At 36.9% G+C, this 14,609-nt stretch overlaps 1 protein-coding gene across 9 annotated transcripts in view; it reads left to right on the forward strand.

Annotated features, from left to right (window-relative positions):
* PDSS2 (decaprenyl diphosphate synthase subunit 2) overlaps positions 1–14,609 on the forward strand; it is a 268,281-nt gene that overhangs the window by 157,361 nt on the left and 96,311 nt on the right. The gene's annotated exons all lie outside the window — the stretch shown is intronic.

The raw sequence follows: 14,609 nt of genomic DNA on the forward strand, positions 1-14,609 counted from the left end.
GTATTTTAAACTGAGTAGATTGTAAGGGGTAACTAAAATGCTTTATCAAAGAATTTTCTTTGATAAAGCAAATCTCCCATATTCAGAGCCAGTACCTTTCACTTAAATACATGGCAATATTCCCCTTAGAATATTTTTTTTAAGGAAAGTAAAGTTTTATCTCAGAAGAGGAATAATTTTATTAAATGAGTTCCCAGAAGCTTAAGTTAAGTATAATACTAACTACTAAAAGGGGGGTTTTGAAGGGGAAGAAGAGGTGGCGATAAATAAGCTCTCTACATATGGTTAATATCTTGGTAAAGTTAGATTCTATTTAATGATGTTTTAATTTTCTTTTATAAGAAAGAAAAATTGTCAGCAATAGCAACATAAATAGAGGCCACAGAAATAAGGGAGCCGGTAGAACATAACACAGAATTGTTGTGTATAGTTTTCTGTTCCTCCACAGTAACAGCCTGCTTTTTCTTTGAGGGTGTATATTTAACTTGGTAATTAAAATTAGCATATTTGTAGCAACTTTAATTTTTTCTGACTTACTCATTCTACCAATTTCCCATTTTCTTTTGCTACTGAATTCTTGTCTGAATTTCTATATTATGTGTTTATCACTGTACTTCTGCTGGGACAGGCCATTAGATGAAGTATTCTGCAGTCATATGAAATTCAGAGCTGTTTTATAATTGCCAAGGGTAAAATTAGCAAAGTCAATTATTCTCCCTTTGGCTTTTCCCTGAAGATATTAGGGGTCTTCAAGGTAATTGCCTTAGGTAACACTTAGATTTTTAAATATCTTTAAGTATAGAAATTGGTATATTAATCCTCCGATAATTGTCTTCTTACAGTTATAGCTGTAGTCACGTAAGTGTGAATTAACAAGATTTTGAATTCAGTAGTGAGTTTAAAAATTAATGCTTGAGTTATCATTCATTTTCAATTATGGGACCTAAGGGCACCTTTTTATTTTAGTACTTCACTGTATAAAGACCCTGAACTAAGAGACCTCAGATGCCTCTTTTTAAGCTATAAATTCCCTGACTCCATTGAAATAAATTGCTCTATGTTGTGTTCATGTAGAACATCACTGAATGCTGAAATGATGGGGTCATGCCAGAATCTAAAATTTTAGTGTTTGAGCATCAAGCTATCAATGAGACATGCTGAATAATTGGGGAAAAATAATAACATGGAAAAGCTCTATAATTTAGAAATCTGGCTGACCATTACAGCTTTTCCCTCATCTCTGTGTTTACTTGTAGACTGGATTTGTATTTTAAGATTAAGCCACAGTGTAAATAAGACTGTGCACATTATTATTTGTCATCTTTTTAAAAAAAAAAAAAAGTAGTGTTTTATATGTACAGTGATGACCCTAGTAAAGAATTTAATTCACCATGTTATTTTTTTTAATCTTTGCAGTGATTTTCATTTAATGGACCTATGATTATACATCTGTGAGTTAGTTAGTTCTGGGGTCTTGTCTAAACATCCCAGAACATTGTCGTGATGTCACTCCTGGGGACCATTCTATTAAGCATTAGTGATTTATATTTCTAAATAACCAGTGGCACAGATGTAATCCTTGCATAGCTGATGTATTTCCTTATGTTAACTTTGTTTTCCTAAAGGCATAAATATGTTGTTTACAAGGAAGAATTTTGTTTGTATAAATATGCTCAATTTATGCATATAAATCTCCTTTTATACCATCTATATATTTTAATAAAGCAGCTGCTATTGGTTATTTGATGTTTTTCTTATCTGTTATATTAATTTTACTTTCAAGTTCATGTTGAAAAGTGAAACCTAAAAACATACTATGTCATATGAAATTTAAGTTTTTCTCTGTCATATTCATTTAAAATAGACATTATTGTGACCTTGTGTGTTTACAGTCTTGTCATAAGTATTTTACCTGTGGAAATTATTGAATTAATTGCTTTCATCCTCTTTAGTTTGACACCCAGGATTAATGTTCTTTTCTTCATATGACTCAGTCAAGGGTACATTTTCATGACTAGAGTAAATATGTGCAGAACGTAAGTGGGGTGTCATATGTTGTAACGATAAAGGAAACTATCTCCACATCAGAGAGGTCAAAATGCTATTATAAAATTACAATTTCAAAATCCCCAAAATAATTTTTCCAGCTTTTTTCTTATCACATGCTAACATAGCCACATATTAAACAGACATTCTGAGTCTGATTCCTTGTATTTAAAGTAAAAGTGATAAATGTTTGAGATGTGTACTAGAAATAAGAAGACAGGGACTTCCCTGGTGGCGCAGTGGTTAAGAGTATGCCTGCCAATGCAGGGGACACGGGTTCAAGCCCTGGTCCGGGAAGATCCCACATGCCGCGGAGCAGCTAAGCCTGTGCGCCACAACTACTGAGCCTGCACTCTAGAGCCAGCGAGCCACAACTACTGAGCCTGCGTGCCGCAACTACTGAAGCCCACGCGCCTAGAGCCCATGCTCTGCAACAAGGGAAGCCACCGCAATGAGAAGCCCGCGCACCACAACGAAGAGCAGCCCCCGCTCTCCGTGACTAGAGAAAGCCCACACGCAGCAATGGAGACCCGACGCAGCCATAAATCAATAAATTTTTTTAAAAGGCAAAATATTATGTTCTTTTAAAATGTATTATCTCATTAAAACCTTGAACTTTACCCTTGTGGTGCCATAAAACAATGGAATGAAGTATCTTTTTGTCATAGGAAGGTCAAATGCCATCATGCAAAATGGACACTTCTCTGAGTGTCTGTCAAACCAGAAACCTGAAGACAAGAAAAAAAGAGCAAGAGAAGCATTTCTTCCATATACCTGGCATTTAAAGAAACCCATTTTTTGAAGTCTGTGTTCTACAAAAGTACACCCTCTGAAATGAGTACAGTTGAACCCCACACCGTGGTTGGCCATGAGAGGTAGAAACATACTGATTATGGCAATCTCATTGTATACTTCAGCAACCTCAATTTTTGTAAATCCCTTTTCCCACTTTCTAGAAGTAAAATTAATTAAACCAGCTTTTTTTTTCCTCCAATTTCACTGACATAAATTGCTATTTCTCCAAAGCCAGAGAGAGAAAAAAAATGTATTTTCCAGCTTGAGTTATTCAGTACTCTTCTTTTGTCTTTCTAATGATTTTACTCAAGGAATTTCCTGAGTTCAGAGTTTACAAAGTACTAGACAGGTGAACAGCTGATTCCTTCCTCTTCATCCTCAGCCACCTGACCCCAGTCTCTTCTCCAACCATCCTTTCTTCACCCAGTAGACTTGTACACAGTGCCCCTTTCTTTGTCTCTTACTCTTCACAACTCAGTTCATTTCACCTTAGACAATCTCCAAAATGTATACACATCCTCTTCAACTGTTTTCCTCCAGTTTTTCATTCTTCTTTTACCTGTTATTTCAGAAAAATTGCCATCCACCGTTTTGCCTTCTCTTTGCTTTTTTCAAGAGGAAAAATAAACCAAGAAACTTGGAGTTGAAGAATACAGAGTAAAGCTTGGTATACTCTTGTGTTAAGAAAAAGGAAAATTATAATTAGAAATGAAATAGGCATAGGAAAGAACCAGTGTCTCTACCCTTACTCTCTTACTAAACCAAATTTCCCTGCAACCAGCAACATTTAAAGATCATTTTTAAAATATTTCCTATTTAGTTTTGTTTTCCAATTTTGTTTAGTCGCAAGTATTGGAAGATTGTGGTTTTCAATCCTATTTTTAATTACAAGTATATGGTATTTCTAATATTATGGGCTAACTAAGCTTTTGTGGGCTGCCCTGGGAACCTAGCCATCTTTTATAGCCTTTTATTTTAGGAAAATGTAGTATAAGCTCCAAAAAATTTACTTATAGATGAAATTCCAAAATGCAGTGCATTTGTAATCTGGTGCCTGCTATATTAAATTAATACTGAATTTGAACACCATAAGCAAAAGAAAATTTAAGAGCATCCAAAAGGATCCATGTGACTACTTTTCATTACTTTTATTGATATAGCTTTGGTTTTAGCATTTCCATCATTTTCCTCTGAGTTGTAAATACTCAACGAAAAAATTCACTCTAAACCAAAGTTGGCTTACAGGGCCTTAACCCAGGAGCAAATTTTATTTATTTAGCAATAGTGATTGGGGAAGAGCCCTTTTCTGGCAGCTAATGACCTACTGGAGGACTTGTGTGCCCAAGGCAAAGCTGAAGGCCATTAGCGCAGCAGGTCATTAACTGACAAATGCCTGACCCTGAGGTCATTTCTGATATTGTAAACTGAAAACATTAAAGTGGGTTTGTTAGAAAGTATGGCTATGCCAAGGAACTTTCTTTTTAAGAATTTTGGAAAATGCTTTAAGTTGTTTGTTGTTATTCATGTGACTTAATTGTCTTTGTTCTTTGTTCAGGTCAGTCAGATATCAGTAAACATCAAAACTATACTGTGTGTCTGTGTTCAATCTTTAGTTTTTAAAGGACAGTTTCCCTGTTTAGAATATCAGATTAACTACTTCATTACTAAGCAGCTGCACTCTTGTGGATCACTTATGTTTTCATCATATGTTGAGCTTTATAGCACTTATCTATTTTATATTCCTCAGTGATGACATATAAAGCTACAAAGAGGCATGGAAATAGCCCTGAAGTAGAAGTCTGTAGACCTAGTTCCTATCCCTACCTTTTTTTTTTTAAATTCGCCATTTAACATTGGACAGCTCATTTTATCTCTTAGAACTCCAGTTGAGATCTTTTTCTCCAGATTGTTTATCTAATGTGTTAATACTCCATTTTCGAAATGAAATTAGAAACTTCATAATATAGAATATTTAATAGTTATTAAAATTACTACCAAACATTAAAAAAATAACACCTTATATTTTTGAGTATTCACTATGTAGCAGACACTGTTGTGTTTTTTGTGTATTAACCCATTTAATCTCTCCTGAGACAGAGAAAAGGGTTAAATAATTTCCTTGTAATAAATGGTAGAGCTGCTGCCTAAATCCAGGCAGTATGGCTCTGAAATCCTCGTGCTTAGCTAAAGTAGAAGACAAACCAACAAAGAACCATGATGCCTTTTTTGCCAGCAATTTTGCAGTTACAGATACTGGAATTTATAATATCTTAAACAACTAGTGGTTTTTAAATATTGGAATAAACAATACAAACATCAATAGGGCTTTATAAAACATTTTAGAGAAATAACTACTAAGCAAAGGCAACTTGTTTTCTTAGTTTCCTCATCTATAAAATAAAGGCAGCATTATTTCCATCCCCTACCTCCTTGCCAGTGCCAATATTCTACAATTCTGAGTGTTGTAGGAAAGAGTGTAAACGTAAAATATATAACCAGATTCTGACAAGGACATTAAATATGAAGAGAAACAAATCAAGAAAAATTGTTAATAAAAATCAAAGGTGTAATAGAGAAACCAAAAAAAATTTTTTTAATTAATTAATTTTTGGCTGTGTTGGGTCTTCGTTTCTGTGCGAGGGCTTTCTCTAGTTGCGGCAAGCGGGGGCCACTCTTCATCGCGGTGCGCGGGCCTCTCACTGTCGCGGCCTCTCCTGTTGCAGAGCACGGGCTCCAGACGCGCAGGCTCAGCAGTTGTGGCTCACGGGCCTAGTTGCTCCGCGGCATGTGGGATCTTCCCAGACCAGGGCTCGAACCCGTGTCCCCTGCATTGGCAGGCAGATTCTCAACCACTGCGCCACCAGGGAAGCCGGGAAGCCCCCAAAATGTTTTATAAATGTCAGAGGTCTTAAGATTGACATGCATATTTCAGCAGTCTAAAGTAATACTCGCCCCATAGCTGATTCACTTTGTTATAAAGCAGAAACTAACACACCATTGTAAAGCAATTATACTCCAATAAAGATGTTTAAAAATAAATAAATAAAGTAATGCCCCAAATTAGTGAACTCATCTTTATGGCAGATTTGTGATGAGAAACTTTTTTTTTTTTTAATAAGTTTATATATTTATTTATTTATTTTTGGCTGTGTTGGGTCTTCGTTTCTGTGCGAGGGCTTTCTCCAGTTGCGGCGAGTGGGGGCCACTCTTCATCGTGGTGCGCGGGCCTCTCACTGTCGCGGCCTCTCCCGTTGCGGAGCACAGGCTCCAGACGCACAGGCTCAGTAGTTGTGGCTCACGGGCCTAGCCGTTCCGTGGCATGTGGGATCTTCTCGGACCGGAGCACGAACCCGTGTCCCCTGCATTGGCAGGCGGATTCTTAACCACTGCGCCACCAGGGAAGCCCATGTGATGAGAAACTTAGACTTTATTTTTTCAAGTACTTTAAGCCATAAGGTGATATGCAGATGTAAATTTCTGAAAATAGTGTTTGAACAAAGTGGTAACTGTGCAAATTTATTTTGAAATAGTTAAGATTTATACAATGAATTCAAATATTAGAAGAGTATTGGTAATTCAACGAAAATTTTTGTGTACATGTGCTAAGCATTAGAGATAACAGTTTAAAAGTCAGTTGTATATCTTTATAGATTTGAGAATTTCTAACCCAAGGGTATCCATTATTTGATTCAAGGGTACAATGCAGCTAGTCTCAAGTTTCTACTACCTAATTTTTTTAAAGGAGGGGAAAATGTATTATCTAATTTTCTAGAATGCAGTATTAGTAGGGCCAGTTATTTTTAGAATTTCATTGAATCACAGATTTTGAAGAGCTGCGAAGGTATTTGGAAGAAATACAATTACAGTTTTAGACAAGATGCATGGATTTTAATGCATATGAGTCATGCTTTTATTTCTGTGACTGCCTTTGAAGTGCAGACCTTGGGATGTCTCTAAATTACAAACATCTGCTTTTCAGTGTGGCAATTTGAAGAGGAACTGATTGTGCTGAAAGGTGAACTGTGTTACCCAAAGGACATGGTATCCCTGGAATTTGCAAGATGTATGTGTGAATTCCAGAAAAATCCTGAAATTTTTAACTCTTTGGCCAATGTGGTCTAAACCAATTTGTTTTCATGAATCTAATAAGATTGAAGCTAATAGTCAACATCAACATCAGTTGATGTAAACCAAGATTGATATGCACTCTAACAGAATATATCCCACAGTACCCAAGAATGATTGTTTTATCCTGCCTCTGTTTACACTCAGTTAATTTACATGTTTTTGTTGTAAAGTGATAAAGAAGTTAACACCTTTACAAGTATATTTCAGAATAACAATGTTTAAACTGCATGTCGAAAATTTGAGGACTTTGTTTGCAATTCAGGTGGCTAACCAAAGTGTGAGCTATACATGACTTATATCAACATGATGTAAGATAATGGTTCAGACCACATCCTGTTTATTGGTGGGTGGTGAAATTGTTTTAGTAAATCACTATCAACACTTTTTTTTTTAATGAAATGCAAAAGAAAATAAGAATAATGAAACTTTTGTTTTATAGAACTTTTCACTCATTTTTGTGCATATGCATGTATGCATGTACTGTGTCATGATGTAAAATATAGTTCTTACTCTGGGTTACAGTTTAAAAATTTTGAAAGCTGGTACTACTAGGCAGTGTTCTAGCCAACAGCATCCTTTCAGTTGCATGAAATACTGTACTGTGATTCTGGTGTTCTGAAGATTCACATTGTAAACGTCTCAAAACTGGGGTTAACTTTTCAGTAAAATCATACTTGGAAAACCTTAGTTAACATCACTGAGAGGGCACTCAAATGAAGAAGCAGTGAAAGCAAAATGTACGTTATCAGCTACGTGGGGAAAAGTGTACAGATCATTGAAATGGCAGGCATGATTCTCTTCAGAGAAAGTCCAGTCAAAACATGGTTTAACAGTACCCTTAAGTAAAGAGAATATTAACGTGGACCATCCTGAGTCCAACAGACTTCATGTGCAGGAATTCTCATGTTGGAGAAGGTGGAAAATAAAGCAGCTGACTGCTGTATGATAATGACAGACAGAACTGCTTTGTTTCATGACTAAGCATGCAATCCTCAGCAACTATTTACAGTTTTTGTAGCAATGCAAGGCACTTGACACAACCTTTTTTTAACCTACTGGAAAGCATCTCCTTTTTCTTTATTTCTTCTGAAAAGTTTCATCTTGATGTCAGCATTTTAAATTATCTGCCACTTTTCAGGAACCTAATCATTGTTTAAATAAATAAATGATATTTTTCATTGTTAAGTGACAAACAAGGCCAAGAATCATGCACCTTCATTCAAAAAGTGAACAACTTTTTTGGATTACTTTTGTATTGCTAGTAAAAGAGATCCACATTTTTGGCAAATTGACTATTCCTTACAATTGTTATGAATAAAAAATGTGTGCAGCTGCGCATTTAGGTGTTTCTGATCATGGGGCTTACTGTTGATAAAGCACAGATACCTCTTATCTAGATATGCAAACTGAGACCCAAAGAAGTGATGTGCTGGCCCAAGGTCATGCAGCTCATCTGTGTATTAATCCTCTAGGTGATCAAAGACAAATAAATGGCCTTTATATGGCCATCACTAGTCTCATTAGTACAGTGCCAGGTACATAGTACGCTATCAGCAAATGTTTCTGAAATGAGTGCACCAGCCACTATAATGTTAAATTTCAACACTTCATACTCAAGCCATTTTCCTGAACTTGTGGACTATTTAAGTTCTATCAGCTGTGATTTTACTTTTCTGGAGTTCACTGAATTTTTGTGAACCATTTTGACAAATGTTACCAGTAGTTAGAGTTTATAAACCAATGTATCAGCTGTTCTAAATTAAAAATTAAGATTACCAATTTGCTTAGTTTTTGCTGCACCTGTCCTACTGGTAGTGCCATTTCTCTCTCTGCTCTTCCCCCTTAGCCAGAAAGAAGTTCCCAGCTCACTAGAACAGATTGCCATCCCTCCCACAAATAAGCACAGCCTTACACATTTGGCAGCATTGAAAAGGCTCCCTTCAAAAAGCCGAGTTAGAAGCTTCTTCCAGAACTCCTGTGAGTTAGTGGTATGTTCACTGCAACAGACCTTTCATCATTGTCTTCATTAAACCTGGTCCTTGTCTGGTAGGAAGGAGTGGAGAGAACCATTCTTTCACAGACTTCATCAATGGCTTATTAAAGCCACTCATTTATATTAATCAGCATGCAGATTAGGGCTCATCTGGGTTGTGTGTGCCCAGGTGGTGGGTGAGTAGATTCACCTCTTATTTGGCCACTGCTTCTGCTCCCCATGTTCTTCAGAGGTTGCTTCTCCAACGAGGCTGCCAGCCTGGAAGATCTGGCTGGGCGCTGAGGACTCTACCTGGAACCAGATAGTTTTCTTAAACCCAGTTTGTAAATGATAAAGTGCTTTACAAATGTTAGATATTATTGGCCTCTATGGGAGAGCGCTACTCCTTTACCAGTCCTTCTCTACCTCACCTTGGTAATGTAGGTAAATCTTTCTTCTTTAAAAGCAACTCTCAAATACTTTGTGCTCCATTTGTATGAAGAGGAACGGAAGAGTGAAGCTGACCACTCTGGGTACCATTAGCAGGCTATTCAGCATCCTTTATCTATAAAAGTATTTTTCTGTAAAATATTTTCACTGACAATATAGTTTTTGTGGCTTAAAAAAAAAAAATTGACAATATCCCTTCAAATGCCAAAGCACTTTGAAAAGAACTAAATCTGTCTTTTGTTCCTCCCAAGATGTATATGAGAATTAATTTTCCCTCAAGGGTGTTTTACCTTTGCTACTGCTTCATGCGTTGCTATTTGTTCCTGGGGATTGGGGGAGGAGTGCAATAGATTTGTGTGTAATTAAATGCCATCAGAACTGCAGATGCGTGCACACACATGACTTGTTTCCTTTGCTAGCAGCTGGTAAGAGTACTAAAGACTGAGGGGCTGTGGGTACATTTGCCTCCCAAATAGAGTGATGGATCACACGTTGTCCTGTCATTCCACGCTGTAGTAAGAAATGTCATTAAAATAACCTTCCCAGTGCAAGGTTTTGAAAGACGATTATCAATCTGCAGTAACCTCCACAGTTTTAGTATACCAAGCAAATTAAGTACATAGCAACCTTTTAAAAGTGAATTAAAGTACAACTGTACTACCTTATGACATCAACTCAGCTTATGCTGACTTGAGTTTCAGTTGGGCCACATTAGTTTATAATTAACATTTTTCTAAAGATTTAGTTGTATTTTACTTTAAATTTAGGATAGGCGCTCCTTTGCTCAAACCGAAGTGGTCTGGTTTACTAGTGAAACATGTACAGCTCTGTTGAGTCTATTCCATCTGTCAAATGCTGACTGACAGTACTCCTGAATCACATTTATTGAGAAAGGCACAAGTTGTCTGCACAGAATGCTTATCACCACTTACTGATCTTATTTTTGCTAATCCAGAGACTATTGATTGCTATATTCCATAAATCAATTTGTGGACACAGCTTAGCTTGAAGCCTTTCTGAGACTGAAACAGGGTATATGCTTCTTCCCGTCCCACCCCCTAGAAGTAGGTTTTTTTATCTGATTATGAAAGCAAGCTAATAAAAGGAGAGAAAATGTAGTACATTATGTACTAAGCAATTGTACATTTAAGCAATTCAGAAAAGTTGAAGAAAAAATTTTAATTAAAAACATCTAGAATCTTACCACTTACAGATTATCATTATTATCAATATTTTGCTGTTTCAGACTTTTTTCTCAGCATATATGAACACATAGATTGACCTCATTTTTGTTTTAAAAATACCTATCATGTTGTTCTGTTTTGTAACCAGCATTTCTTTTTCGTTTCCTTAATAATATGTTATAGAAATCTTTGTATAGCAGTAAGTGAGGGTGTTTTTTGGCCATTTGGTCATTACCAACTCCTACTTCTCTCAATTTCTAATTTTTAAGTTGAGAATTTTATTATAATTATATTATAATATATAATTATATATAATTAATTATATTATGTATAATTAATTATATTAATATATAATATATAATTATATTATAATTTTATTATATAATAATTACAACACCTTTTGTAAGAGTATGTATCACTTTAGTTTTTCAGTTTAAAAAAATCACTGAATTGTAGTTACCCTTGCCAAAAGATAAAGAAGGAAGCAATTACATATTCCCTTGCAGTTGGTAAAATTTGTCCTGTAAATTAACCATTTAAGAAATTCATTCCAAAGGTCAGTTATATTGGATCTGTAATTGTGCTAAGGTTCAGACACATCTGAATACTACCTATTCCTTATCTTTGATGAGAGGGTAGTGATTAAAATGGGAGAGATCAACAGAGATTGCTGTTTGCTTGAGAACAGCAATTTGATGTCCACTTCCTTTCCTATGCAACCTTCTGTCTGGTAGCCAAAAATGAGGTGGCAGGAGAAACCAGCTCATAACACTGACATTGTGAATGGTTACCACTTCTGGCTCACTGAAATCTAAGGTGTTACTTAAAAGATTGGGAGATAGTGTATGACATTGCTGTAGAGTTAAACACGACACAAAAGAAAAAAGCATATTTGCATTTGCGTGTACAGGTAAGCAATTCTGCTATTCTCACAACCTCCAGAAATGCAGAAATGAAGAAACATATCTCCTATTTGATTACTCTCTAGGCAGGTAAACTAAACTTTATAATAGTGTTGGTGACAGTCATATAATCTGAAATAATGTTTCAGGATGCAGCAAGTCAATGTTACAGAGACCTCTGATTTTGGTTAAAATAGTCTTTTCATGTGTTCTGTTGTTGAATTAAAACCCACTTTTTCTAGTAGAAAGTGTTTGCTTGCCCCCCTGGGCTTGGAACAGAAGTCCTTGGTCTTTCTCTGGAGCACCAAAAAGTCTGGGACGGGGACTCTTAGTCTCAGACAGTCTGGCAGTTGAGCTCTAGATTCTCTTCTGGGTGACGTTATCCTTGCTACCGTTTTAGGTTGCTTGAACAAATCATTCCTCAGTAATATGAGGGAAGGGAGGAGCTCATTAAGCAAGTGCTTTCTTTTTTTTTTTTTTAATTTATCTTTTGGCTACATTGGGTTTTTGTTGCTGCGCGCGGACTTTTCTCTAGTTGCGGCGAGCAAGGGCTACTCTTCATTGCAGTGCGTGGGCTTCTCTCATTGCAGTGGCTTCTCTTGTTGAGGAGCATGGGCTCTAGGTGCGCAGGCTTCATTAGTTGCAGTACACGGGCCCAGTAGTTGTGGCACGTGGGCCCTAGAGCACACGGGCTTCAGTAGTTGTGGCACATGGGCTCAGTAGTTGTGGCTCACAGGCTCTAGAGCGCAGGCTCAATAGTTGTGGCGCACGGGCTTAGTTGCTCCGCGGCATGTGGGATCTTCCTGGACCAGTGCTTGAACCCGTGTCCCCTGCATTGGCAGGCGGATTCTTAACCACTGAGCCACCAGGGAAGTCCCAGCAGGTGCCTTCTTGTATTTAAGTACAATAGTTATCTAAACAGGTGAATGCCTGTGGTAGTAAATCATGTAATGAAAAAAAAAGATGAGATCATTAAATGGTCTTGTTAACGTATGTATGGGCTGTTAGCCCTGTGGTCTTCCTAGAAATATTTGCAATTTTAAAGGAGGATAATACTTACATCTCTTTTTGGTATAATTTTAAAAGTAAACATTTCAGGCAGTGGAAAGATATTTAAGTGTGTGCTGGATAAGTCACTTTTGCCTGGGACATATTCAACTCCCCTAGGCTAGACTGCTTTTTTTACTCTCTTGCCTTCCTGGACTTGTTAACCTAAGGAAGTCCAAAGCTTTTTCCTTGATGGTTGCTGTTGGCAGTGGAGGTGTATTCTGCTTAAGCAAGGATGGCCGTTTGGAAGTACAGGTCATTTATAAATTATAAACTTGTAAGTACAGATCTACATATATTTGCTAATTGCATTAACAGAAAAAGAATTGGAGAATAAAAAGTTTTTGTTGCCTCTTCCTGGTCTGGAATTTCAGGGAAGTAAAGGAACACTGTTTATCCAAAACCAGATCCATTGTTAAAATTAGTGTCGGACTTTCTTTTTGTAAATCCCTCTTCTCTTTACCAGTGCTGGTCTCAGACCTCAAACTGTTTCAAAACCATAACATTTCTTAGTGACTGATTGATCTGTATTATGTGTCCAGCCATCAGAGGGATCTTGGGATGTTGCTTGTGTAAACTGTAATCCAATCTGATGCTGTGCATTTAGTTACAGTCTTTCATAGACCTATTGGCAATACTCTATCCTCCTGGATTTGGGAATAGAGCTTATCTGATACCTTCAGGGGGGAAAAAATCCATTCATTTTTCTCTCTTTCCCCACTTAAATAACTCAACACATCTGGTAACACTGTAGGATCATTGTCCTCGCAGTTCCTCTGCAGCTCATATTGCTACAATATTTCTTAAGTATTTGGTTACCTAAAGGGCAATGCGATTAAAAAAAAAAAAAAAAGACTTTGTATAGGTCTTACAAATTAACCCATCTGCAGAGCTAGAAAAAAATAATCCCTTTAATCAGCAAAATTTCCATATCGGCAGCCTTGTGTGTGTTATGCAGGATGCATGTAAATATAAATTTGGAGATAAATGCTTATGTTGTTAAAATTTTACAGCATATCTTTCTACAAATTAATGTCATTTGCCTCTAAGAAAATGTTTTTTAAATCCTAAGTACCTGAGATTGAAGTATCTTGTTGTTTGGGTCTGTATCCTTTGGCTTAATAATGTCTTCAATTACAAGAATGATAAAAGCTGAAACAAAATCCTTTAATTCAGTCAAAACTGAGCTAAATTTTAGGAAGCAAAGAGTGGAAATCTGATACAGGACTGCATAACATAGGAAGCTAAGTATATAAGATACTAAGACTTTTTAAGAAGCGGGTAGGGTTGCCTTGAGGAATTCTTGTTTGAAATGGCTGAACTGAACATTATAATAAATACCACTGTTTTATCCTCTTGAATTAAGATGGTTTATGCAAACAACTCTAAATTGTACAGTAGCTGCAAAGAGACCATTTACTATTTTCTGCTTGTTTTACATTCTGGAACAAGTTCAAAGCTTTTGATTTTGTTTGATTTTTTTTAATAGCCTGGGCCTTGAAAATAATACAGGTTTGATGACACAATTTCAATATTACAGTTCTGTAAAAATTTTCAGTGTTTATGGTACATTTGACCCAGGGGCCCTACACCAAATATATCCACAGTGCATTTTTAGTACAACAGAATGAACACGTTAGAAAGGTTGCTTTTCTCTCTGTATTACGTATGAAAATTAGCATTGTGATGCCTCCCAGAACGGGGAGGGGATATTGAAAAAGTATCCACCTGACAGAAATAAACATTCAGCAAATAAATTGGGTTAAGATTTCATTAGTTATCTGAGGGACTTCCCTGGTAGTGCAGTGGTTAAGAATCCGCCTGCCAATGCAGGGCACACGAGTTCGATCCCCGGTCCGGGAAGATCCCACATGCCGTGGAGCAGCTAAGCCCATGCGCCACAACTACTGAGCCTGCACTCTAGAGCCCATGTGCCACAACTACTGAAGCTCGTGCACCTAGAGCCCGTGCACCACAACAAGAGAAACCACCACAATGAGAAGACCGCGCACCGCAACGAAGAGTAGCCCCCATTCGCCGCAACTAGAGAAGCCTCACGCGCAGCAACGGAGACCCAACGTGGCC

This window comes from Balaenoptera borealis (assembly GCF_965194805.1).
Source record: "Balaenoptera borealis genome assembly, chromosome: 9".
Lineage (NCBI taxonomy): Eukaryota > Metazoa > Chordata > Mammalia > Artiodactyla > Balaenopteridae > Balaenoptera > Balaenoptera borealis.